This window comes from Nicotiana sylvestris, chromosome 8 (genome assembly GCF_000393655.2).
Source record: "Nicotiana sylvestris chromosome 8, ASM39365v2, whole genome shotgun sequence".
Taxonomy (NCBI): Eukaryota; Viridiplantae; Streptophyta; class Magnoliopsida; order Solanales; family Solanaceae; genus Nicotiana; species Nicotiana sylvestris.
Genome location: NC_091064.1, coordinates 143,735,708 through 143,761,102, shown reverse-complemented (window position 1 = coordinate 143,761,102; position 25,395 = coordinate 143,735,708).

Here is a 25,395-nt window from a genome sequence, read left to right as displayed (position 1 = left end):
ATAAGTCATGGTGTGAGAAAGATACCTAAAGGGGGGAATGCCCTAGCCTTCGAATTTGTTCACAAAACAATTGCCTAGATGGCAAGGACCTAATTAAAATATTCGTAAGAGCTATGTGTTATGAGACTAATAGGCGCATCAATAAACATTCGAGGATGAATGTTCCAAAGGGGGGAATTATGTTACAACCCATGTTTTCGTACGCGAGAGTATTCGTAAGTCAATTGATGTAAGCTCAGAAATGAGATCAACTTTGAAAGTACATAAAGTAAGTTAATGATGTTACAATGTAGGTTAAGAATATTTAAGATCATGAATACCAAGTACCAAGAGGGTTTAAAGGCTTCGAAGCTAAATGAATTGAAGAAAATAAATTTTGTCGAAAGTTGACAAGTTGGGAATGTTATAACATGTACTTTTGGGGTGAGAATAAGGTATTTAAAATTATAAAGAAATTATATTATGAATTATTTTAGTCGTATGATATACTTGTGTTATGATTTGAAGTCAAGCGAGTTGTGGAACAAAAGTTGGAAAAGGTCATCACAAGTTATATTTATAAATGTGTTGAAACTTAGGTCAAATTTAACTGCACTTTTGTCCCTAATATACTTATAGTTATGGGGTGTTCCACACATCAAATTGAATCTATATGAGTCTATTTTCTAACTCATTAAACCGTTTATCAATACGATATCAGAGTAGAAAGATATATGCATTTTTGTGAGACTGCACAGGCTGCTAGGTGACAAGTAGGGGTGTCACCTAGTTGGTTAAATAAGAGCCCAAAAAGACGCAATTTTGGGTCAGCCAAAGAGCCCATTTAAGATCTTATTTCCTGTAATATAAACCTCATTATATATCACAAATAACGATACATAAACCGCTGCAAACGTCCTCCTAAAAATTATCCACAAACCCTAATTGATTATCTCTCCTTTTCAAGTTCTAATTGGGGGTAAAACCTAGAATTTGAAGAACCAAGATAAGGGATGAGTTATCCAACAAATAAGGTAATTTTACTGCTTTTTTCATCCATTTTTTCTTCTGTAAATTCATGGTAAGTCGTTCTATACTTGTAAGAACTCACGGGACGGTGATCGGAAGCCGTGAGTTCGAGTTATTCACTTGTAGCGGACTATTTTGCGGATTGTTTTGTGTTGTTGTTGGGCTGCGTGTTGTACTATTATTTTGTGGATTTTTTGGGGATAAAGGGTGTGGAGAAACACCATATATATGTAGGGTGGTGGTCTGGTCATTCGTCGTAATATTTCTGGGTCGTTTGACACTACTACGATGGTCGTTTTGTGTATGAAGAGATTGGGGTGTGTTGGGCTATTTTTTAATATTTGATGGTGTATACAAGGCTGGAAAATAATGTATATATGTTGTTATTGTTGTGTTATTATGTTGTTGGTGTTGTCTTGAATTTGGAGGAAGTAAGGATTATAGGGGAGATGTTGTCCGTTTTAATACAAAATAAGCTTGTCGTTCATTGTGCGATAGTTGTACCTTTCGTAACACCAATTATAGTATTATTATCGTTGTTGTAGATTAAGGTGCGAAGAGGCGAGTCCAACTTGGTGATTGGAAAGACTGTGATAAGGTATGTTAAGGCTAAGCTCTTCCTTCATTTTGGCGTGATCTCGTAATTACATGTGTTTGATAACGAGGCATAAAGAGAAGTTCATACTCATGAATTTATATACACCATCCTAGTCTCATAAGTTACAGTATTCTCCCTTATCGAGACTTCATATTCAGTTTAGTTTTGTCTTCTATCAGCTAAGAGAGTAGAGAGTTTATATATATACAGTATTACAGTATTTTCACTACCATCAAGCTCTAATCGATGGGCAAGCCCCTATTAGGCAATCTCAGATAAGATAGTGAGTTATATACCAAGCCTACTATGTCCGAGCGCCTATGAGTCAGCCCAGAATGGGCGAGATACATAGCCTAGTATAGCCGAGCTCCTATGAGCTAGCCTACTACGGCAGAGCATTTATATACATACCGATCCTTAAAAGGCCGGACAAATATTACTTACTATATTGAGAGAGTTGAGCCAGTATCAGCACGTAAGCATATCTTCATATTATCTTTGACTCCCAATTATTTCAGTTATTATATTATCAGTTCAGTTTCAGCTTTCAGTTATCCTGTTGCCTTACATAATCGGTACATTATTTTGTACTGACGTCCCATTTGCCGGGGATGCTGCATTTCATGCCTGCAGGTCCTCATTGATAGTTGGACAGACCCTCCCAGTAGAAAGATTCAAACATCAGCTTGGTTGGTAAGCTCCACTTCCTCGGAGTTTCCAGGTCTAGATATTAGAGTCCATTATATATAAACAGGTTTGATTGGTAGGTCGAGGCCTTGTCCTGACCATGGTACAGTTCAGTTATCTCTAGAGGCTTGTAGACAATCTTGTATAGTTTGTATATTAGTAGATGTTCATGGCGGCCTCGTCAGCCTCCACAGTTTTATAAATATATATATATGTGTGTGTGTGTGTGTGTGTGTGTGATTTTGTATAGGTTTACTCCATATATGAGAGAGATGTTATTTTCAGATGATTCAGAATATGGCATCATCAGCCTAAGATAAGGGTTACCCCTCTAGAGTCTACAGTTACATAGTGGTACGCTCGGGCCGTGTATGGCACCGGGTTCCAGCCATGCCTCCCCAGGTTGGGGGCGTGATAGAGTTCAAGCCCTATTTAGATTCTTTTGTGATTGTATTCATTGACGATATCTTGATCTACTCCCACAATCGAAAGGAGCATGAGTAGCATTTTCGTTTTGTACTCCAGACTTTGAGGGATAGCCAGTTATATGCCAATTTTTAAAGGTGTGAATTTTGTTTAGATTCAGTCACCTTTCTGGGCCACGTCGTATCAACAAAGGGCATAGATGTGGATCCTATGAATATTGAGGCGGTTCATAACTGGCCTAGACCTACTTCAGCTACAGAAATCCGGAGTTTCCTGGCTTTGGCGGGTTATTACTGCTGGTTCGTGGAAAGGTTTTCATCTATAGCAGCCTTATTGACCAGATTGACCAAGAAGGGTGCCCTGTTCAGATGGTTGGATGAGTGTGAGTCAAACTTTCAGAAGCTTAAGACTGCTTTGACTATGGTGATAGTGTTAGTGTTTCCCATAGGTTCTTGATCTTACACTGTATTGTGATGTATCTCGTATTAGGCTCGCATGGTATTAATGTTGGATGGCAGGGTAACTACATATGTGTCGTAGCAGTTGAAGGTTCATAAGAATAATTACCTTGTTCGTGACTTAGATTTGGTAGCCATTGTTCATGCGCTGATGATTTGGAGGCACTATCTTTATATTGTATTGTGCGAGGTATTCACATATCATTTGAGTCTATAGTATTTGTTCAAGCAAAAGGATCTCAATTTGAGGCAGAGGAGGTGGTTTGAGCTGTTGAAAGACTATGATATCACCATTTTGTATCATCCCGGAAAGGCCAATGTGGTGGCCGATGCCTTGAGTAAAAAGGGTCGTGAGTATGGGTAGCCTTGTGTATATTCAAGTTGGTGAGAGGCCTCTTGCTGCAGATATTCAGGCTTTGTCCAATCAGTTCATGAGGTTAGATGTTTTAGAGCCCAGTCTAGTTCTAACTTCACAATTGCTCGGTCTTCCTTGTATGAGCGCATCAGAGGGAGGAAATATAATTTTCCTCATTTACTTGTCATTAAGGACACTCTGTAACATGGTGGTGACACGCAAGTTACTGTTGGAGATTATGGGGTTTTGAGGATGCTATGTCGTATTTGTGTGCCCAATGTGGATGGGCTTCATGAGTTGATTCTTGAGGAGGCCCACAGTTTCTAGTATTCTATTCATTCAGGCACTGCCAAGATGTATTAGGACTTGCGGCAGCATTATTGGTGGAGAAGGATGAAAAAGGATATAGTTGCATATGTAGCTTGTTGTCTAGATTGTCAACAATTAAAGTACGGGCATCAGAGGCTTAGTTGTTTGCTTTAGAAGCTAGATATTCTTGAGTGGAAGTGGGAGTGTATCACTATAAATTTTGTTGTTAGACTTCCACGGACTCAGAAGAAGTTCGACTTGGTATGGGTCATTGTAAATAGGTTGACCAAGTCGGAACATTTCATTCCAGTGGTAGTTACCTATTCTTCAAAGTGGCTAGTTGAGATCAACATACGCGAGATCATCCGTCTTCACGATGTGCCCGTGTCTATCATTTCTAATCGAGGTACATAGTTCAACTCACACTTCTGGAGGGTCGTACAATGTGATTTGGGTATGAAGGTTGAGTTGAGTACAACATTTAATCCCCTGACAGACGGATAGTCCGAGCGCACTATTTAGATATTGGAAGATATGCTTCGCGCTTGTGTTATAAAATTTTGGGGGTTCTTGGGATCAGTTCTTGCCACTTGCAGAGTTTACCTACAACAACAATTACAAGTCAAGCACTCAGATGGCTCCCTGTGAGTCATTATACGGGGGACGGTGCGGTTCGCCAGTTGGATGGTTCGAGCCTGGGGAGGCTCGGTTGTTGGGTACGTATTTGGTACAAGATGCCTTGAATAAGGTCAAAATTATTCATGATCGAATTCGCACAGCTCAGTCTAGGAAGAAGAGTTATGCCGACCGTGGTGTTCGTGATGTTGCATTCATGGTAGGAGAGAGGGTATTGCTCCGGGTTTCACTCATGAAGGGTGTGATGAGGTTCGAAAAGAAGGGCAAGTTGAGACTTAGGTATATCAGACCCTTTGAGATTCTTGCGAGAGTGGGTGAACTGGACTACAAGCTTGCATTGCCACCTAGTATATCAGCAGTCCATCCAATGATCCATGTTTCCATGCTCTAGAAGTAATACGGTGATCCGTCCCGTGTGTTATATTTCAGCTCAGTCCAATTGGACAATTATTTGACATATGAGGAGGAGCCGATGGCTATTCTAGCCCGGCGGGTCTGACATTTTAGGTATAAGAGTTATCCTACATTTTGAGTGCATTGGAGAGATCAGCCAATCGAGACAGCCACTTGGGAGTCCAAGTCGGACATGCAGAGTAGATATCTACACTTTTTCACCAATCCAGGTACTTTTTATGTCCGTTCAAGGACGAACGTTTATTTTAGAGGTGGAGAATGTGATAACTCGATAGGTCATTTTAAATTTTATCCTTCAATTTAGTGTTTGAAACCTCGATTAACTCTGTTTAGCCTTCCTCGATTTGCACGCGCAGTAGGTGTCCTTTTGCGGAAAATTTTTTAATGTGAAAAATTGGCTAAAATGTGAAATCGTGCTTTAAAACTCATTTGAGTTGACTTCAGTTAATATTTTGAGAAAAAAGACATGGATCAATGTTTTGATGGTCCTAGCGAGTCTATATCGTGATTTGGGACTTGGACATATGCTGGAATCAAATTCGGAAGTCCTTAGCTTGAATTATGGCTAATTGTTGAAAACTAGAAGATTAAAGGTTGAAAGAAAATCTAAGTTTGACCGTAGTTTGGCTTATTGCTACCGGGTTGGGATTTTGGTTCCAGAACTTTTTATAGCTTTGTTTCAGTATTCATGACTTGTTTGAAAATTTTGGTTCAAAAAAGAGTTGATTTGACGTGATTTGGATGTCCGGTTGAGAAATTGAATGTTCTTAAGTTTCTTTGAAAATTTCATTTGTTTTGATGTCTGATTCATAGTTCTAGGTATTATTTTGGTGTTTTGATCGTGCAAGTGAGTTTGTATGATGTTTTTGCTTGTGTGCATGTTTGGTTTTGAGCCTCAAGAGCTCGGGTGAGTTTCAGATAGGCTTCGGAGTGATTTTTGAACTTATAAGAGTGCTGGTGCATTAGGTCTGCAGATCTTGCATTTGCGAGGACCTGATCACAAATACAAGGTCAGGTTCACAATTGCAAAGATGGTGGGGGCTGTCTTAGCTTCGCTTTTCTGAAGTGAAAGATGCGAAGGGGGGTAGGTTCGCAGTTGCAAACTTGAGTTGCATTTGCGACTAATGCAGGAATGAGGCAGACTCGCATTTGCGAGTCAAACGTTCGCCTTTGCGGACAACCTTGTTCGTATTTGCAATAAAATATGACGCATTTGTGATGTCAAGAGGTTCAGTGATCTTTCACATTTATGAAGGACTGATTGCAATTGCGATCATCACAATCGCAAACTATGTGTTGCAATTGTGATAACTGCAGGTGGGTAAAAGAGGGAAAAAATAGGAATTAGCTCATTGCTGATCGCGCGGATGCTATCTCTGAAGACTTGCCTTTCGACGACTAGACTGAGATGGCTATTCCTTTTCCGTCTATGAATTCCTCCACCTAAGCAGCCTAGAGACGATTTTCCAAAGAGCTTTTCTTCGTAAATTCATTAGTAAGTGACTTTAATATGTGTTGTTTTAATTACACGTTATATTTCATAATATTTCAACATCAAATCTAGGACTTTTGTAGTAGAAATTAGGGATTTGGGTAGAATTGGGAATATTTATAAATTTGGAATTTAGACCTCGAATTGAGGTCAGATTTCAAAACAAATTACATAACCGTGCTCAGGGGTGAATGGTAATCAGGGTTTGGTCCGAATTTCGTGTTTTAACCAAGCAGGCCCGGGTTGACTTTTGTTGACTTTTTCAATAATGATCTAAATTGAACCCCTTTCATTTGTGGGTAGTTTCTAAGGCTTATGTTGAATCATTTGGTTAATAATTTGCTAGATTTAGTTGGTTTGAAGGACTTTTCAAAAGGCAAGGTCGTAGTTAAACTTTAAGTTGATTGCGAAGTGCGGTAAGTTTCTTGGTTAACCTTGACTTGAGGGATTATGACTTATTTGCCTATTTTCTACGTGATTAAACATCAATGTATATGTGAGGTGACGAGTACATATGCACTGTTGTTGGGTGAAAACACGCGAGTGGAACTTGTTTCCTTGTGATTTATATCTTTTTAATTATGATATCTATGCTTAGGATAGGTTATTACTTATTTGGTCATTCTCTCTGTACTTATTTCTTATTTAGAAATTGTTGAGCATTTTTTGAAGTCGAAGTTGGTACCTTGCCATCATATTTGACGTTAAATACAAATCGCCGCATTATCTACTCTCCAAAATTATATTATCTTTGTGTTATGGTGAGGAAGAGTGTTAAAGCACGAAAGGTGATACCGTGCCATTGCATTTACCTCATATATTGATTTACACATAGTGAGGAAGAGAGTTAAAGCATGAAGGGTGATGTCGTGCCATTTATATTGTCTAATCAATATATTGTGGTAAGGAAGGGAGTAAAAGCACGAAGGGTGAAGCCGTGCCATTTCATGTTACTTATGTCATTATTTATGGTATAGATGAGAGTGAAAGCACGAAGGGTAGTGCCGTACTATTTTTATACCATCTGTTCATTTGTCTTCATTTTTGATGATTTATTTGGCTATTACGTGATCTTACTCCTGCTGCAGTTATCGTATCTTTCTCCTTTCGCATGTCCCCTCCTAGTTTTATATTATTAATCTTTGTGTTTGTTACTGTTTTGTATATTTATTTCTTGCACATGTTTATTTACTAGGTGTCCTGTTATAGCCTCGTCACTACCTCGTCGAGGTTGGGCTCAACACTTACGAAGTATATTGGGTCGGTTGTACTCATACTATACTCTGCACTTCTTGTGCAGATTTTAGAGTCGGTCCTAGTGGCGGTCAGTAGATTGCTCGGATCGCGCACCTGACGGAGACTTGAGGTACAACTATTCGGCGTTAGCGTCCTCGAAGTCCCCTTCTACCTTATCTTAGCTGTGTATTTTCTTTCAAACAACTTTATTTTCATTCAGACCTTTTTGTGTTTAATTCTAGTAGCTCGTGCTTTTGTGATACCAGATTCGGGTTGGTATTTAGATAGTTCAATTGTTATGACTTTTAGCACTTTATTTCAGTTTAATTGACTTCAATTACTTGAATTTTTGTAAAAATGGCTAAAGATGATTCTAACGTTGGCTTGCCTAGCGAGTGAAATATTAGGCGCCATCACAGTTCGGAAGGTGGGAATTCCGGGTTGTGACAATATAACAGTACAATTCCCCTAAGAACTCGGTGGCATGACCTCACGAGAAACTACAAGAAAAGAACAAGTCTAAATACATAAACAAAGTTTTATGAGATAACAAAAGAGACAACAATTGATACAAGGACGGGGAATCGGGCACTTTGAAATGAATTCATGGCACTTTGAATTGATACAAGGACTGATGCAACCTTTAATCTTAATGGAAGGCTCTGCTAGCACCAACCTGAGGATCTGGAAGAAAAGAGAGGAAGTTGCGAGACTAGATGCATCTGAGTACTTACAACATAGATATAACAACATACAAGAATAGAACGGTAAATAATCTCATAAATAACCAAGTATCAAAGATATCAATAGTCAAATAGCATGAGGCATGCTTTCCTAGTACAAGAGCTAATCATAAAGCAGCTCAGATGTAATGCAATAATTAGCAGGTAATGAATGCCTTTAAATGAGTCAAAGATATCTATGCATGCTCAAACCGGTACAAATGTCACGCCCTGAACTTGGGGAGGGGGGGGGGTCAAGATCGGCACCCAGTACCTCACCTACCCTTGCGTACCAACTTGCAACTAAGGGACTCTGAACATATCATGTCATACTTTTGGCCATGAGCCACATTGAAAGACGACAACGAATGCTGACTAAATATCAATATAAAATTTGGCCGACAAGGCCGTCATATTTATTACAGCTGACAAACCAACCAAATATACATACAAGGCCTGAAAGCCCAACATACTGCACTAACTGACAAGATATGTCTACAAGCCTCTACTGATGGATATATTGTGATCGGAACGGCTCTCTGACCTACTGATGCCATATATATACGTATATATACAAGATATACATAAGTATCTAGACCCAGAAACTCCGAAAGGCATGGATCTTACCGATCAAGCTTAACTCAGCAACACTTATTGAAGAGGCCTACTCGTCTATCTGTCTGACCTGCACGCATGAAATGCAGCGCCCCCAGAAAAGGGACATCAGTACGAAATAATGTGCTGAGTATGTAAAGCAATATACTGAAAGCTAAAACTGAACTGATAATATAATAACTGTAAGTAGCTGGAAGTCAAAGATAATCTAAAGATATGCTTACCTGCTGATACTGACTCAATTCTCTCAATATATTAAGTAAAATAGTTGTCCGGCCCTATAAGGCTCAGTATACATATATATATATATATATGCTCTGCCGTAGTAGGCTCGCTCATAAGCGCTCGGCCATACTAGGCTCTGTATCTCGACCATGTTGGGCTCGCTCATACGCGCTCGACCGCAGTAGGCTCGGTATATATATAACTGCTCTTCCATAGTAGGCTCGCTCATACGTGCTCAGCCATAATAGGCTCTGTATCTCGACCAACTGGGCTTGCTCATAAATGCTCGACCATAGTAGGATCGGTATATAACTTACCATCTGATCAGAGGTTGCCCAATAGAGGCCTGCCCATCGATTATAGCTCGATGGTAATGAAAATACTTTTAATACTTATATATATGTAACTTCTCTGCTCTCTTGACTGTAAGAAGAAAATACTCAACTAAATTTGAAGTCCCGACAAGGATAATATTATAACTTACAATACTAGAAAAATATACGCAATTTGCGAGACTAGCAAAATATACGTAAATTCAAGGATATGAAAGTAATGACGAGATCATGCCAAATGAAAGAAGAGCTTAGCCTTAACATACCTGAGCAAATTCTCATGACAATCCCTCTAACACAGATGATTGGAAAGTACTATATACTGCGATATGGTGTCTTGTTGAAACTCATGGACCACAATCTCCAGATTTATCATTCCTTTCATGTCCTTTGTTAAGGAAAAGGAGTCTAATCCGTTATGTGGATGAATGGTAACATTATAAGCTATCTTTGACAAATCCAAGTAAAACAAATCAACACATTGTGGTTCGAGAACATGGCCATCAGCAAAGCAAAACAGTTTCGTTGAAGCTGCAGCTTTGCCAAAAAATTTAGCATAATTTTCAACATTTTCATTATATATCGAATTAGCTGCGAAGTTGATACAATAAAACTCCAACGTCGATGTCTTGTATTGGAATTGAAATTCCATAATTGGAATTGAAATTGTACTCTTCAGTTCCCAACTCCAAGGTCTTGAAAATATTAAAAGGGAAATGGTTTGTTAGGTTGCCACCTATTAAAAAGGACTATGAGTCATAAATTATGACTAAGAATCAAATGATTTGTGCAGTGGCTTTCTGCCATGTTACTATACTTTAACCTTATCTAAAATTTTATTCACTTATTAGTTAACCGGGTTATGTTTTGTTACCCGATAATTAATCAATTACCCACAAAATTAAAAATTATTTCCACTTACTTAAAATATTACTTACTTTTCATATACATTATACACCTTACTATTATGGTCATGTGGTATCTTGTACGGCACTAGTCCATAAATATCGGGTATTAACACTCGGCCCGTATTTTATCCCAACATGCCAAACTTGGACGAAAATTCATTTTTGTTCGACTTGCTTTCCCTCTCACCTTCACAAATTTATTCATCACCTATAATCCTTAAAATCTCCAAATAATCTTTTCCTTGGACTGATGTTAATTACTTTACGACAAATTCAACGTAAAATACTGCAGGGTGCAACATCGTCGTAACTTATTACTGCGAAGCGTAACATCACCGTAATATTGCGGGGTGTAACAACAAAGATCCATGTACCATGATATACAATCCACATATCACCATAATCCGATAAAAAATTCATGTATCGACAAAATTCATGTATCGACTCGATACACAATTCATGTATCGACCATGCTTACTGCGCCGAAAGTAACATAGGTAATCAACTAACTCTGGAGGAACGGATTCTAATCCAAGCGCAAAGAGGAGATTAATATCCTCACTTATAATCATATATCCTTTTATCATGTCCTGTGTGCCATAATTACACTTCCTCCATATGATCTTGCTTTTCGTGCCACAATTCTAGCCTGAAACAAGTATCCAATATAATATGTATGCATATGTCCAGAAATTATAGATATAAAATGCATAAGAAATTATTAGCAATCATATAGATATGTGCTCATATAATTTCTATACGAGTATGGATGACATAAATAATTAAACATGTCAAAAATAAGCTCCCATATCTTCATAAATAATAATAATCCTAGGCATGATTTCTAACATGAATTAGAGAGCGACATAGTCATATAAGCGAAGAAAATCATAAACCAAGATGAGCACATGATAAAAAATAAGTCATAAACTACTACAATACAGCCCCGGTCATGATATACACTTGGTAATTGCATGTACGCTCGCCACCCCATATATACACCATCCCCGATACTTATAACATGTAGCAATCAAGTAAAATCCTAGGGGGTTTCCCTATTAGCAAGGTTAGCCAAGAGACTTACCTCTGTCCAATAAGCTTAAATTGATCAAAATATCATATTCGACTCTAAACGGCTCGAATCTAGTCAAATACAATCCAATAACGTCAAACAAAGTCATAGAAATAAATCACTAATAATATAGTTCAAATCTTTAATCAAATACACAAAGTCAACTCGGGCCCGTATTTTGAAATTCAATAAAACTCATAAATCACAAAAATCCATTCGAATACCCGTCCAAATATACAAGTTCCATACAAAACCGACTCCAAATCGAGGTTCAAATTTCAATTATTTACTCTTCAATGGTTTTGCCAAAACCCCCTAAATTTCAATTTAAATTTCAAGCTTTAAGGTATAGAAATTCATTAAAAAATATTATATAAAGCCAAATCCATGTGTAAATTGCTTTTTTAATGATATAGTAAATTTGTTCCTCAAAATCTCCACCTCTCGAAGCCTATGGTTCAAAATATAAAATCATAGGTAAAATCCTTAAATTATAACACTTAATGTTCTGCCCAGGTATACACATCGCGATCGTGCGACCACGTTCGTGATTACGAAGGCCAAAATCTGCCCAGATGAGAAATCATCTTTGTGAACGCGAAGACTCACTTGCACATCCCAAAGAATAAGCGTATCTTAATCTTAAAGTCGTGGATCTCCTGATGGCGGCTAATTGCATTCTGCTCTCCTTATTAGTTTAGTGCGAACTCCGCAAGGTATAGGTAGGGAGTCTTCTACAAGTCGTGGTCCCTGCTCAGCAAAGCCGGCGCGAACGTAGTCCCTCACCCGTGAATGAGAGTCAGCCCACCTACCTGACCACAAGCTTCCACGAACGCGGCCACCTATACGCTAACGCAAAGCAACATACCATAGCCCTTCGTAAACATGACCCCACTCTTGAAAACACGAAGAGTAAATATTCATCTGCCCAAACATCTACTTCCCGATCGTGGGTCTCCCTCCATGATTGCAAAGAAGCACCATGCACCAGAAAAGCAGCAGTCCAAAAGTAAGGGTAAATGGTCTGAAATTATCCAGAATTACAACTGAGCCCTTCAGGACCCCGTCCAATCATGCCAACAAATTCCTATACCTAATCCAAACATATCCAAGGTATAAAAACACCACGAATAATTTCAGAACCAAGTTTCAAATGATGTAACGAACTTATTCCAAGATCCGGAAAAATAATCCAAGCCCGATATCATCAAGGCCGACCTTCGTCAAACCTATAAACTCTATAATCTCACAAATTGTAGATTTTCGGCAAATAGAGCCAAAATATCCTAGGAACCTCCAAATTCAAATCCGAACATATGCCTAAGTCCAAAATTACCATCTAAATCTATTGGAACCATCAAAATATCAATTCGGGATAATTTACATAGTAGTCAAACCTTAATCAACTCTTACAACTAAAGCTTCTAAAAATGACACTAAGTGTTCCATATCACTCCTAAACCTTTCGGAAGCCAAATCAACCATTCCTGCAAGTCACAAAAGACAAGAAAATATATATAGGAAGCATAAAATATGGGAATGGGTCTCAAATACAAAAAATAACCAGTCGAATCATTATGTTCTCCCCCTTTTTAAGTAAATGTTCGTCCTCGAATGAGTTTAGAACATTCTTGGAATGCCAAAAATATGATGAAATATATACCACATATCTTGCTCGGTCTCCCATGTTGCATCCTCGACCGTTTGACCTCTCCACTAGACCTTCGTCGGAGCAATCTCTTTCCACCTCATTTTCTGAAACTGCCTATCCAAAATAGCCACTGACTCTTCCTTAAAACCCAAATTCACATGCAGCTACACCAAAATGAAAACTAACACATGTGACTGAACCTTATAGGTGTTGCCGTAAATCGCACACGCAAGTATACACGGTCAATCAAGTAATAAAGAGTGAGTAGAGTATCTTCCCCGCGAGGATTTGTGATCAATTATCAACTAAATCAAGAAATTTCTAATTTATCGAGTCAAGAACAATTTTAAAGTGATTTTTATTTAATTAATTCTACGAACTAGAGTTGCGATTAAAAGAAGAACTAATTAACTAGCACCCTTAGCATGATGGGTTGAATTCAATGAGAAATAATACTCCAGGGTCATGGCTGAATAATAATCCATTTGAATTCTTTAATAGATTCGACTTATTAATTTATTGGGATTATTATCATGCAAGGACAATAATACTCGTAGAAATTTGACATCTTCTACTCGCTTATTCAATTTATTTTAAACCCTATATCTCTACGAGATTAGAGATAAAAAGGATGCATGAATAATCTCTTGCACAATTGGCTATGCACGAAAAATATGTATATTTCTATCCGTATTTGCAAATCAATTCCCCAATGACTAGGTTCAAGATCGCTCTCTATTAAATCCTATTGCAATCAAGGATTGCATATTTATATTTCAACTCAAACATTTATATTGTATTTTACTGTTAGCTAGGCAGTAAAATAATTAGGCTCATAATATGAATAAATAACCTAATATAATAAATTAAATGCTCAAATCAATCTCAGAATATCAACATTCATGTGAAACCATAACCCCATAACAAATGAGTTTAGCCGCAATAATCATGGTACCAATCTCAATTAATTCCCAATAATACACAAAAATCAATAATAGAAGGGAAAATAAGAACAAGACGAATTATGTGGTTTCCAAACTCTGTGATGGCTTTTTTCTTCTACGAAGTGTGTTCTTGCCTTCCAAAGTCTTCTCTCCCCTCAAAAAGTGGCTAATTATCATATTTATATGGTTTAGGATTTAGTTGGAGCAAATTTGGCTTCTCCTAATTCAGATTGTAGAAGCAACTCTTTTTTTTGCTCTGGTCCCGGTCTGGCTAAGCAAGCCTCGCTTGTCCCAAATTTCTGCCTTCAGTTTTTCTTTCACCAATTTTACTACTATTTGATCCTTTTCTAAGTAAGTTCATTTCTATGCATAAGAAACATGTAATGAGGATATTTTTACTTCAAAAGTAGTGTGAACTCTCACAACTCACACAAGAATTAATACACAAACACACTCAAAACATGCACTTTTCATCCTTTATCACCACCCCATACTTAAACTCTTCCTCGTCCTCGAGCAACATAAAATTAAGCACATAGGCAAGAAACACATTCCAAAACATGCTCGAGCATCACACCAATGACAATGATTTATATCAACTCTTAGAGTCCAACATAAGAACTATTGACATCTTTTTTCAAAATTAAACTCATGCCAAGACTATTTAAAATATTTGTGTGACTTTTCTAACATCGTAACCTTAAAAATGACTACAATATATTCCCTACTATATTTCACTTCTCGTTCCAACTCAAAGTTCTTGGACTTTACCAATACTTTGTAAATCATGTGCCTTCACCAAAATTCAAAGATAAAAATTAGTCCACACACTCAAATATGCATTCAAGTATAATTTAAGGACTTACAAATCATAAGAACTTGATAACTCTCTCAAAGAGATTCATGTGCATCACGAGGTCGTACCATAAACTTGCTCACAGTGTATGTCTCTACTACTCAAAGCTTGCAAAGTCCAAAATCAATAGGTCTTTTCAGGTTGTAATGTAGGTTAAGGGATATGTAGGATATATTGGGGTATAGTGACTAACACTCCTAAGTACTTTATTACACTACACTTAACTTTCAAATACACACTCTTCATGACCAATTCAAGCAATGCCACAAAATCATGTAGAATTTTTTCTTTCTCTCTAAGCCCAACTATGGATCACTAGCCCGGATAAGAGGAATAAGAGGTGTATTTTTGTTTACCGTAAAAATAGTAATAAAAATTAAATTTATTGATGGAACTCTAAAAATACGTGATCTATTTTTATGCTAGTTTGTTAAGCAGTTGATGCTATGTGTGATAACAAAACTACCACGTAAGCTATTCGGGGCCTCGAGCCTATCAATTTGGGGCCTCGAGGTCGATTCCAAGGCTCGAGCTCAAGCTGTCGTGGGTGATCGGAGTAGAGCTAAAAGTTATGAAATAATCAATTAAGGCTCTCTATGGCCAATGAAAACAATAAATGATTAACAAATATGAAGACAATAAATGAAAGCAATAATATCAAAAGAGTGTATGAGAGAGCAAAGAGAGTGTTCTTCTATATTTCTTATGGAGAGGATGGAGCAATAGGGAGTTACAAAGTGCCATGTATCCCCATTATATAGGAAGGGAAATCCCAACATAGTACAAAATACATTTATGATAAAGAAACAAGGATGGGACAACTAGCTAACTTCATGATACAGGCTCATACTAGCTTCAGACTAGCCTGACAGATTTTGCCGGCTCCGACTGCACTCTTCGAAAACTCCCCATGCCCGTTGGGGTCACGACCAACGTTATCCCCAGATCAGGTATCGATAGACCTCGAGGGAGGGTACTCGGTCTGTGGTCTCGAGCCTTCGAGATAAGACTTTGCTCTTCTGCGTCACTTTGCTCTTCTCCATCGCTTTCCTCTTCGTCGTCTCCCCTTTTGAAGATGTCATTCTGGGGAATTGAGATAAGACTCCCGAGGGGATTGTGTTTGGAAGATATTGTCTTTGAGGACTCGTGCCTGAGGAAATGATGCCCGAAAATGTTGTTATCGAGGATGAACCTTTGAGAATGGGCTAGGCTCTTAGGCTCTTATTATATGTACACCTTCCTTCTTCTTTATTTATGTGTAATGACCTCTCATGGACTTTTGTAATCATATGTAAGGACCCCTTCTGGGCTTTTGTAACTGAATATTCATGAATACAGAGATATTTCCTCAATTTTTATGTTTGATGTTTGCTATATTCTATTGCGTTTGTAGAGATCCTGCTTGCACGACTCTATCTGTTGTTGCTAATACCGAACCCGGGTGCAAGTATTCCCTCTGGCCTTTGGTTAAAAATGTCATCTCGGGGGATCTATTATCGTTCCTCAGGCCAAACCTAGGTTGATCCGATAAACTCGGGACGTCGGGACCCTTACTTTATGTCAAGAAAAAGTAGGGCTTTGAACCCCTAAACTGAGACTAAGCCTTTAGGCCTTTGAGAACAGTCCTCTAGTGAGGGTTGATCCGGAGCATCTGGAGACTTGTCTTGAACTTAATGTATGAAATCTTAAAAGCATTGTAGATAGGCGCCGGATGAGGGAGTACCCGGTTCAGGATGATATCTATAATGCTATTTGAGGCTTCTTAGAGCCTAACATTTTTTGAATGGATATTCTCAAGGTCAGATATTGCCTCGAGACTGGCAATGACGTCGATGGACTTTTAAAGCCTAGCTCCTTGTGTTTATGGAGTTCCTCTAGGTCGGGTACCACCTCGAGACTGGAGAATGTGTTATTGGCCTCTTGGAGCCTAACCTTATTCTCATAGAGGTCCTCGAGGTCGGGTACCGCGTCTGTACTAGAGAAGGTGTTATTGGCTTCTTGGATCCTAACCTTGTTCTGATCGAGGTATTTAAGGTCGGTACCAACTCGGGACTAAAGAAGGTGTTATTGGCTTCTTGGAGCCTAACCTTGTTCTAATGGAGTTCCTCGAGGTCGGGTAACACCTCTGGACTAAAGAAAGTGTTATTGGCTTCATGGAGCCTAACATTATTCTGATGGAGGTCCTCGAGGTTGGGTACAACCTCGGGACTGAAGAAGGTGTTATTGGCTTCTTGGAGCCTAACCTTGTTTTGATAGAGGTCCTCGATGTCGGGTAATACCTCGTGACGTGAGAAGGTGGAATCAGTTAGTGTTCTTAACCGGCTTTAAGGCAGGCGAAACGTCGCCATTTGTTCGATATATAAATAGGGTTATTTCTGCTTTTTCAGGGGTTAAACCATTTTAAGTAGTTGCCGTTCATTTTTTGCGCCAACCATTCGACACTCCAGCACTAACACGTCTGCACATATTCTTGTTTTTAGTTCTCTAATTTCGTCACTGCCACGACTTCTATGTCGGGGTCTGTCCGACAGAAATGGGAGAGCTCTGCCTCTGGCCTTCAAGACCATCGATAGTACGCCTTGAAGGCTACTTTATTGATAGGAGAAGAGCATCTTGAGTTAGTGAGAAAAGACCACAGATGGGTGGAGAAAGTGATGTTATAGGCATTTTCCCCGGGTGAGGGCATTGCTGATCCTCTCGATGGGTTCTTGAATGTGTACACACATCCTTTCACACTGGGCCCCCTTGATAGGGTTGTGCTCGACTTCTGCTTAGACTATTAGGTTACCTTGGCGCAGGTCCATCCATCGTTTTTGCAAACGGTGTTGATGGTGAGATTTTTCGGAGAAGGCGAGGCTTGAATTTTTGCTCAGTCATCTTATTAGGTTGTACCAGCCCTTTCACCATCGAGGTCTGCTAACCTTGCAATGTCGATCGAGGATGGATGAGTCGTTTCGTCTGAGTGTGGACCACTAACATTATCCTTGTGGAGCTTATTCCATTCCCTGAGGAATGGAATTATACATGTAAGTGGTGCATTTTGCACTTTCTCAATTTTGCTTATAGCGAGAACTGGTTTCGTAATCGTGCCTTCCCTTCTTCCTCTACAGCAGTTTCATGGGTGTCAGGTGATGTTCTTGATCTGCCGAATTGGGTCTGAGAATTGTCGATCCACTCAACCTCTAATGAGCGCAAGTGGAAAGCTTTATCCTGGGCCAGATGGGAAGCAAAATACCATGGTGAGTGTTGTGCTATTCTTTCATTTCCCTTCTTTCATCTGGAGAAGCATATCCCCTTTATCCGTATTAATCTTATTGTTGTAGGCATTGGACCTTCGAAGAGGGGGGAAGGGTTGCCAACATCGTGGCTGAAGAACAGTAACAATGAACGAGAGGTGTTCCATAGGGCGATGCCACTCAAAGTAAGGCAGAACGGGACCGGGGCTTCAGAGCGGAAGCATCATCCGAGCCTTTCGTGTACGTGGCTCCTTGTTCTGGAAAGAGGGTTCCTTCATTGTTGTCACCTTCTTTTTCCGTCAATAGAATTTTTGGGAGATACTAGAAACCGGGGTCACATTTACCGAGCGACCGTGCTTCGACCGAAGTAGGCTCTTTCAGAGATGAAGGGATTGGATTGGCAGGTGTGCGTTTGGCCTTCGAGGAAGCTCAGCAGCTTCACTTTGCAGTGAGTTTTGGCATAGGTTTTTTGAGCTTTGCGCCTTCCCTTCATTATTGAGTTTTCTTTTGCATGCATTCGACAAGCTTATGTCTGGGCTGCTTTGTTGTGAAGCAAGACTACGGAAAGCTCTAGTTGGGGAGAGATCCCTGAGGCTCCTTTGCGATGAAAAAGAAGTTGAGTTGGTACTTTTGCAGTAAGAGGCGGGCCAGAACTTGAATTATGATAACAACCTGAAGGTGCAGGTAGTTTTCTATCCTGGGTGAGTGTGCATTCTGCCTCCTGGATTCTGGAGCTAATACTTAGTTTATTTCAGTTGCAGAAAAAGATGGAGGCCCTGGAATGCCTTCGAGATGAAGTTGGTCGGGCCAAGCGTGAGCGTGATGAATTGAAAGCTCGGGCAGAGGCTCAGGCTTTACGGGGGAAGGATGCTCTGGCCAAAGTTTTTGCTTTTGAAGCTCAACTTTGCCTAGCTCGTGACAATGCTTTGGTTAAGATAGAAATGATTGCAAAGCTCGGGTCCGAGCTTTCAAAAGTCAGGTGTGAGATCATTGATGCCCGGGCAGAAGCCGCAACTAGCCAGACTAAGGCTGACCAGGAGATGGTGATCTACTCAAAGGATGTTGCCGATGTTCAAGCCGAGCTGAGAAGGATCCTCAACCTCGAAGGGAGGATTGAATAATATGCTCGTTGCAAGTCTCGAAGAAAGTGCCTCGAGGAGATCCGTGATAGGGGTTTCACCCTCTCGGAAGAATTGGCGCTAGCAAGGGCGGATGAGCGTAATGCTCAGTTGCTTTTGCCCGATGCTGAGGAAAGCGAGGATGATATCGGCAGGCTATAACCCCTAGAGGGGGGCATAGATTTTTTCATCTGTATTTAGCATTTTCATAGAATGTTTGTAGCTGGAGGTTGTGTTTATTGCATGTGTATGAAAGAAAATCTTGCGGCTTTACTCCTTTTGTATCCTTTTCTATCTTGATTTTGACCAGGCGAGCTGGTTTTTGCGTTGGTTGGAATCCTCAGAGTAGTGATGTGGCCCCGAGGCTCATTGGACTGGCCCGTAGGCTCTTACGTACTTTCGCTTTTAGGCATACTTAGGCCACTATTTTGGGCTCAGTCCCCGAGTTGGGCATCGACTCAAGCTTATTTGACCTTCGAATTGCCGAATTTTTGGCTGGTGATAGTGGCTCTTACACTCTTGGTAGATGTGACCTTAGTATATGTGGGCTGGCGACAATGGCTCTTACGCCTTAGGCCGATGCAGTCTTTTAATATAAGTGGGCTTGCAACAGTGACTCTGACTCCTTGGGCCGATGCGGCTTTTTAACGTAAGTGGGATGGCGATAATGGCTCTTACGCCTTGGGCCGATGCGGCCTTTTAATATATGTGGGCTGGCGACGGTGGCTCTTATGCTTTTTCCCTTAGGCATATTTGATTAACTATTTTGGATCCAATCTCCAAATCGGGTTACGACTCGAGCTCATTTTGACCCTCAAGTTTTCAGATTCAAGCCGGAGACAGTGGCTCTTACGTGCTTGGTCGATGCGACCTTTTGTGTATGGCCCTGAGGCTCATTAGGCTAGAGACTATGGCTCTTACGCGCTTGGTCGATGCGGCATTTTATGTAGGCTTTATTTCCTCTCGTTAAGGACTTTGAAGTAATTTTTCCATGGCTCGTCATTGGTTTGGGAAGAACCTCAATTTCAAGCAACTTGCGGCGATGTTCGAGCACCTAGGGAGGTTTGGCTCGGAGACTGAGTAGCTCGAAGCCTGTGATTTGGAGCTGACATGGTCGAAGCTCTTTTGCCTATGCCGAGGGTATCCTATTTAACCGGTTCTTTTAGAAGTAGATTCGAAGTAATGGCATGTGATTTTGTAGCGACGGTCGGGCGTCCCGGAGTCGCGTTAGTTTGACTGGTACAACTGTGTGACCGAAGTCACTTGTGTTTGTCCAGAGCCATTTTTGATCCCGAATGAGATAGTTTTGGCATCTATATTGAGGGTATGCCTTTTTATGGGTCTTACAAGTTCGATATATAGCCGAAACTTTGAGATCGGGTTTATGCTTTTAGTAAGGTCTTACAAGTTTTTCATGCCTTTGAGGTCTTACAGTTTTGGATACCTGGTACAAGTATTATTTATGCCTTGCTTGAGGTCTTACAGATATGATCGCTACCTTATGTAGGTTTTACAATACCGAGTCTGCTCGCTCGGGGTCTTATGGCCTGGGTTTTTTATAAGTCGATGGAGGTGGCGCTTGACGGCAGTCCTCGAGTCATCGAGAGTTTCTTGACTCGAGAGCCATTTTTTGTAAACTTCGCATTGTCTCGTCGAGGGCTTACGATTTTGGAGATCCCGACCCTGAGGTCATGCATTTTTTTTAGATTCTTGCTCCAGTCCCCAAGTACTTGGGGTACTTTTGGTGTTGGAGATGTTTCGCAATTTCCGCGTTGCCTTATCCGAGGGCATATGATTTTGGAGTCCCAACCCGGAGGTCGTTTAGGTGTTGAATTGTTGATGCCAGTCCCCGAGTGTTCGGGACATTTTCGGTGGAGGAGTTGTCTTTGCGAAGGTGTTGAGCCTGTTTTGGAGCATGAGATGCTTTGATAAAAAATATTCTTTAATTATTTGGTATAAGTGTACACGTTTTTGCCATCGGGGGCCCGGCTATATGAACATGGCTCGTTCGATCATTTGGCCCGGTACATCATTTTCCTATAGGGACCCGATTCGGCGTCTCTTGGCTTTTTTGAGCGGATGACCTTCGGGGGAGGATGCCTTTCAGTGTTCGAGGTTGGTTACAAAAGAAGCCTCGGACACTTGTTGAGTCTCCCTTAGGTAGCATGCAGATGTTGCCTCGTTAAAAACCTTACTGGTAAAACTCTTTTCGGGATAATAACTCGATCGAAGGAATAGAGTACAACGGACGCTTTAAAACGTCAAGGACTTTGAGTTGGGTTATCGTTCTGGCTGCTTCGATTGGGCGACTGCATAAGTGTTGGTCTGAAATATGAAATGAAAAGGAGATGGTTATACCTTAGTGTGAGACGCGCCAGCGGTGTTTTGAGGACTGATATGTTCCAATCACTCGAGATGAGGATGCGGTACGGTCCTTTATTTCGTTTAATTGGGGTTAATCGGGGGTGTGGCTTGATTACCCTTTGGCTCTTTTGCGAGCGGAGGTATGGGTACCGGTGCCATGTCATGCACCACAAACATTTCCCTTGCCGTATGATGTTCATCGTAGACGGTTTTAATCCCATCCCTTGTCGGGAATTTCATCATTTGTTGTAGAGTGGACAGTACTTCCCTCATACAGTGTGTCCACAGCCGTCCGAATAAGGCGTTATACCTCATGTCTCTTTCGATGACATGGAATTTGGCATTTTGGGTCGTGCTAGCCACGGTGAGCGGGAGGTTGATTTCTCCTTCCGTTGTTTCACTTGCCATTTTGAATTCGTTGAGGACTCGAGTGGCGGGTACAATTTGGTCAAGTAGTTCGAGCTTCTCTATCACCCTCGACCTAATAATGTTGGCCGAGCTACCAGGATCCACGAGTGCACGTTTTATTTGGAATGAATTTACGAGGAAAGAGATTAACAATGCATCGTTGTGAGGTTGAGACAAGGTCTCGGTGTCCTCTTCGCTGAATGTAAGGGCATCCTCAGGTATATAACCCTGGGTTCACTTTTCTCTGGTGATGGATATTTTTGTCCTTCTCATCATGGGTTCGTGCGGGGTATCAACGCCTCCCAAGATCATGTAGATGATGTATTGTGGCTCGTTTGTTTCGTTCTTCTTGGCTGCCTCTCTTTATCGGAACTAGTTTTTAGCCCGATCACTGAGGAATTCCTGGAGGTGACCTTTGTTAAGTAGTCGAGCTACCTCCTCTCAAAGTTGGTGGAAATCCTCGATCATGTGGTCGTGCGTGTTGTGAAATTCGCACACTAAGTTATGATTCCTTTATGAAGGATCTGATTGTACAGGCCTGGGCCACCTAGAGTCTCTGATTTTGCTGATGGCGAATACGATGTCTGATACATTGACGTTGAAGTTGTATTCTGATAAGTGAGGTGCCCCCATTGGCCCTGCGTTCCTATCGAATTTGGCCGTGTTAATGAGTGTCCGAGGATCTTGTCCTCAATCCATTCTTCAATCATTGCGAGGTGGGTTGCACTTCAGGGCGTTCCTCAGTACTTCGGCGTATGTCTGATAACATTCTTCTTTTTGCTTAGGTTTCTTCGTCGGATCCCTGCATGGGTATACTGAGTCCGAGGGGGCTCGCAGCTGGCCATCTTTGGCCTTGACCTTTGACTGGTATTGGGTGTGGACATCCCATCAGGTCACAACGGGATATTCAATCAAATTTTGTTTAAAATGTTTTGAAGCCATCGAGCTTCGTTAATTCAGACCTTGAGTGAAAGCCTGCACTGCCCAGTCATCAGAGACTGGCGGTAGTTCCATCTGTTTCATTTGGAAACGGGATACGAATTCTCATAGCATCTCTTTCTCCCTTTTCTTGATCTTGAAGACGTCGGATTTCCTTGTTGCTACTTTGATGGCACCGACATGTGCTTTTAGGAAGAAGTCTGCTAGCATGTCGAATGAGTCTATGGAGTTAGGAGCTAAGTTGTGATACCACATCATGGCCCCCTTCGAGAGTGTTTCCCCGAACTTCTTTAGTAATACGGATTCGATCTCATCGTTCTTTATGTCGTTGCCCTTTAGTGCGCAAATGTAGGCAGTAACATGTTCACTAGGGTTTGAGTTCCCGTTGTACTTTGGGAGTTCCAGCATGTTGAACTTCTTCAGAATTGGTTTCGGGGCAACTTCCTCAGGGAACAACCTTCATATGAACTTCTTCGAATCCACACCTTTCAGGACTGGGGGTGCGCCCGGATTTTGGTCAACCCTGGAGTTGTAGGTCACGACCTTCTTGTTGCTGGATTCTATCATTTTCTCGCCTGATTCGATCCTTTTGGTGAGGTCCTCGAGCATTTTTATGATGACAAGGTCGTCTATCGATCCGTTATTGCTCGATCTCTCAGGTACCTGTTTGGCTGGGGGAGCTATCCCCTGTGCTACCGTACTAAGAGTTTTCTGGTGACTTTACAGCTAAGCAATACCTTGCTGTTGTGCCTGTAACATTTCAAAAATAACATGAAGGCTAACCTCACGTTCTTCCCTAGTTGGAGTTTTCTATGCTTCTTGTGATCCCCTTGGTGCACCCTCCTGTCAGTGTGGGAGCTTATGTCGATGCGCTGGGCATCGCGTGAGACCGCGTCCATGGGGACTGGCTCTGGTGCATTCCCAGGGTTTTGTGACAGCACAACAACACCTTGAACAGCCACACCGTTTTTCCCATGGTCCTCAAGATTGTTATTTTCATCTCCGTTTACCGAGTTAGACATTTTGACCTGAAATCGAAGATCTTGGACAAGAAACAGCATGAGAAATAACTTGTGTTATGTAGTAAAACAGCAAAAAAATAATCACTATTATTTTTATCCCCACGGTGGGCGCCAAACCGTTTACCATAAAAATGGCAATAACAATTAAATTTATTGATGGGACTCTAAAAATACGTAATCTATTTTATGCTAGTTTGTTAAGCAGTTGATGCTATGTGTGAGACTTAGAAACGGGATAAAAGTTAGGAATAAGGTGAAAACCAAACCACCAAGTAAACTATTCGGAGCCTTGAGCCTATCGGTTTTGGGCCTCGAGGTCGATTCTAGGGCTCGGGCTCGAGCTGTCGCGGGTGATCGGGGTAGAGCTAACATTTATGAAATAATCAACGAAGGCTCTCTATGGACAATAACAAACAATAAATGATGAACAAATATGAAGACAATAAATGAAAGCAATAATATCAAGAGGGTGTATATGAGAGCAAAGAGATTGTTCTTCTATATTTCTTATGGAGTGGATGGAGCAACATAGAGTTACAAAGTGCCAAGGATCCCCCTTATATAGGAAGGGAAATCCCAACATAGTACAAAATACATTAATGATAAAGTAACCATGATGGGATAGCTGGCTAACTTCATGATGCAGGCTCAGACTAGCTTCAGACTAGCCTGACAGATTTTGCCAGCCCCGGCTGCACTCTTCGGAAACTCTCTATGCCCATTGGGGTCACAACCAACGTTATCCCAGGTCGGGTGTCGATAGACCTCGAGGGAGGGTAATCGGTCTGTGGGCTCGAGCCTTCGAGGTCATCTTTCGAGACGCCTTATTAACGAGAAATCGGTTCCTCTAATTTCGTCGTATACAATTTTCTGCTCTTTTTTTTGTATTTTCTATGACCTTCTTTTTTTCCAAAACGCTCCTAATTTAGGTTGTCCACCTAATGATCTTTCAAAACATAAGTGTGCATTTAGCCTTTCTATGATTCTACTCAAACACTACCTCAACTCTCACCATACTCTTCAAGCGACTTGAGTGATTTCGGAGGTAAATATTCAAGAAGACCTCTCATGGACTTTTGTAATCATATGTAAGGACCCCTTCTGGGCTTTTGTAACTGAATATTCATGAATACAGAGATATTTCCTCAATTTTTATGTTTGATGTTTGCTATATTCTATTGCGTTTGTAGAGATCCTGCTTGCACGACTCTATCTGTTGTTGCTAATACTGAACCCGGGTGCAAGTATTCCCTCTGGCCTTTGGTTAAAAATGTCATCCCGGGGGATCTATTATCGTTCCTCAGGCCAAACCTAGGTTGATCCGATAAACTCGGGACGTCGGGACCCTTACTTTATGTCAAGAA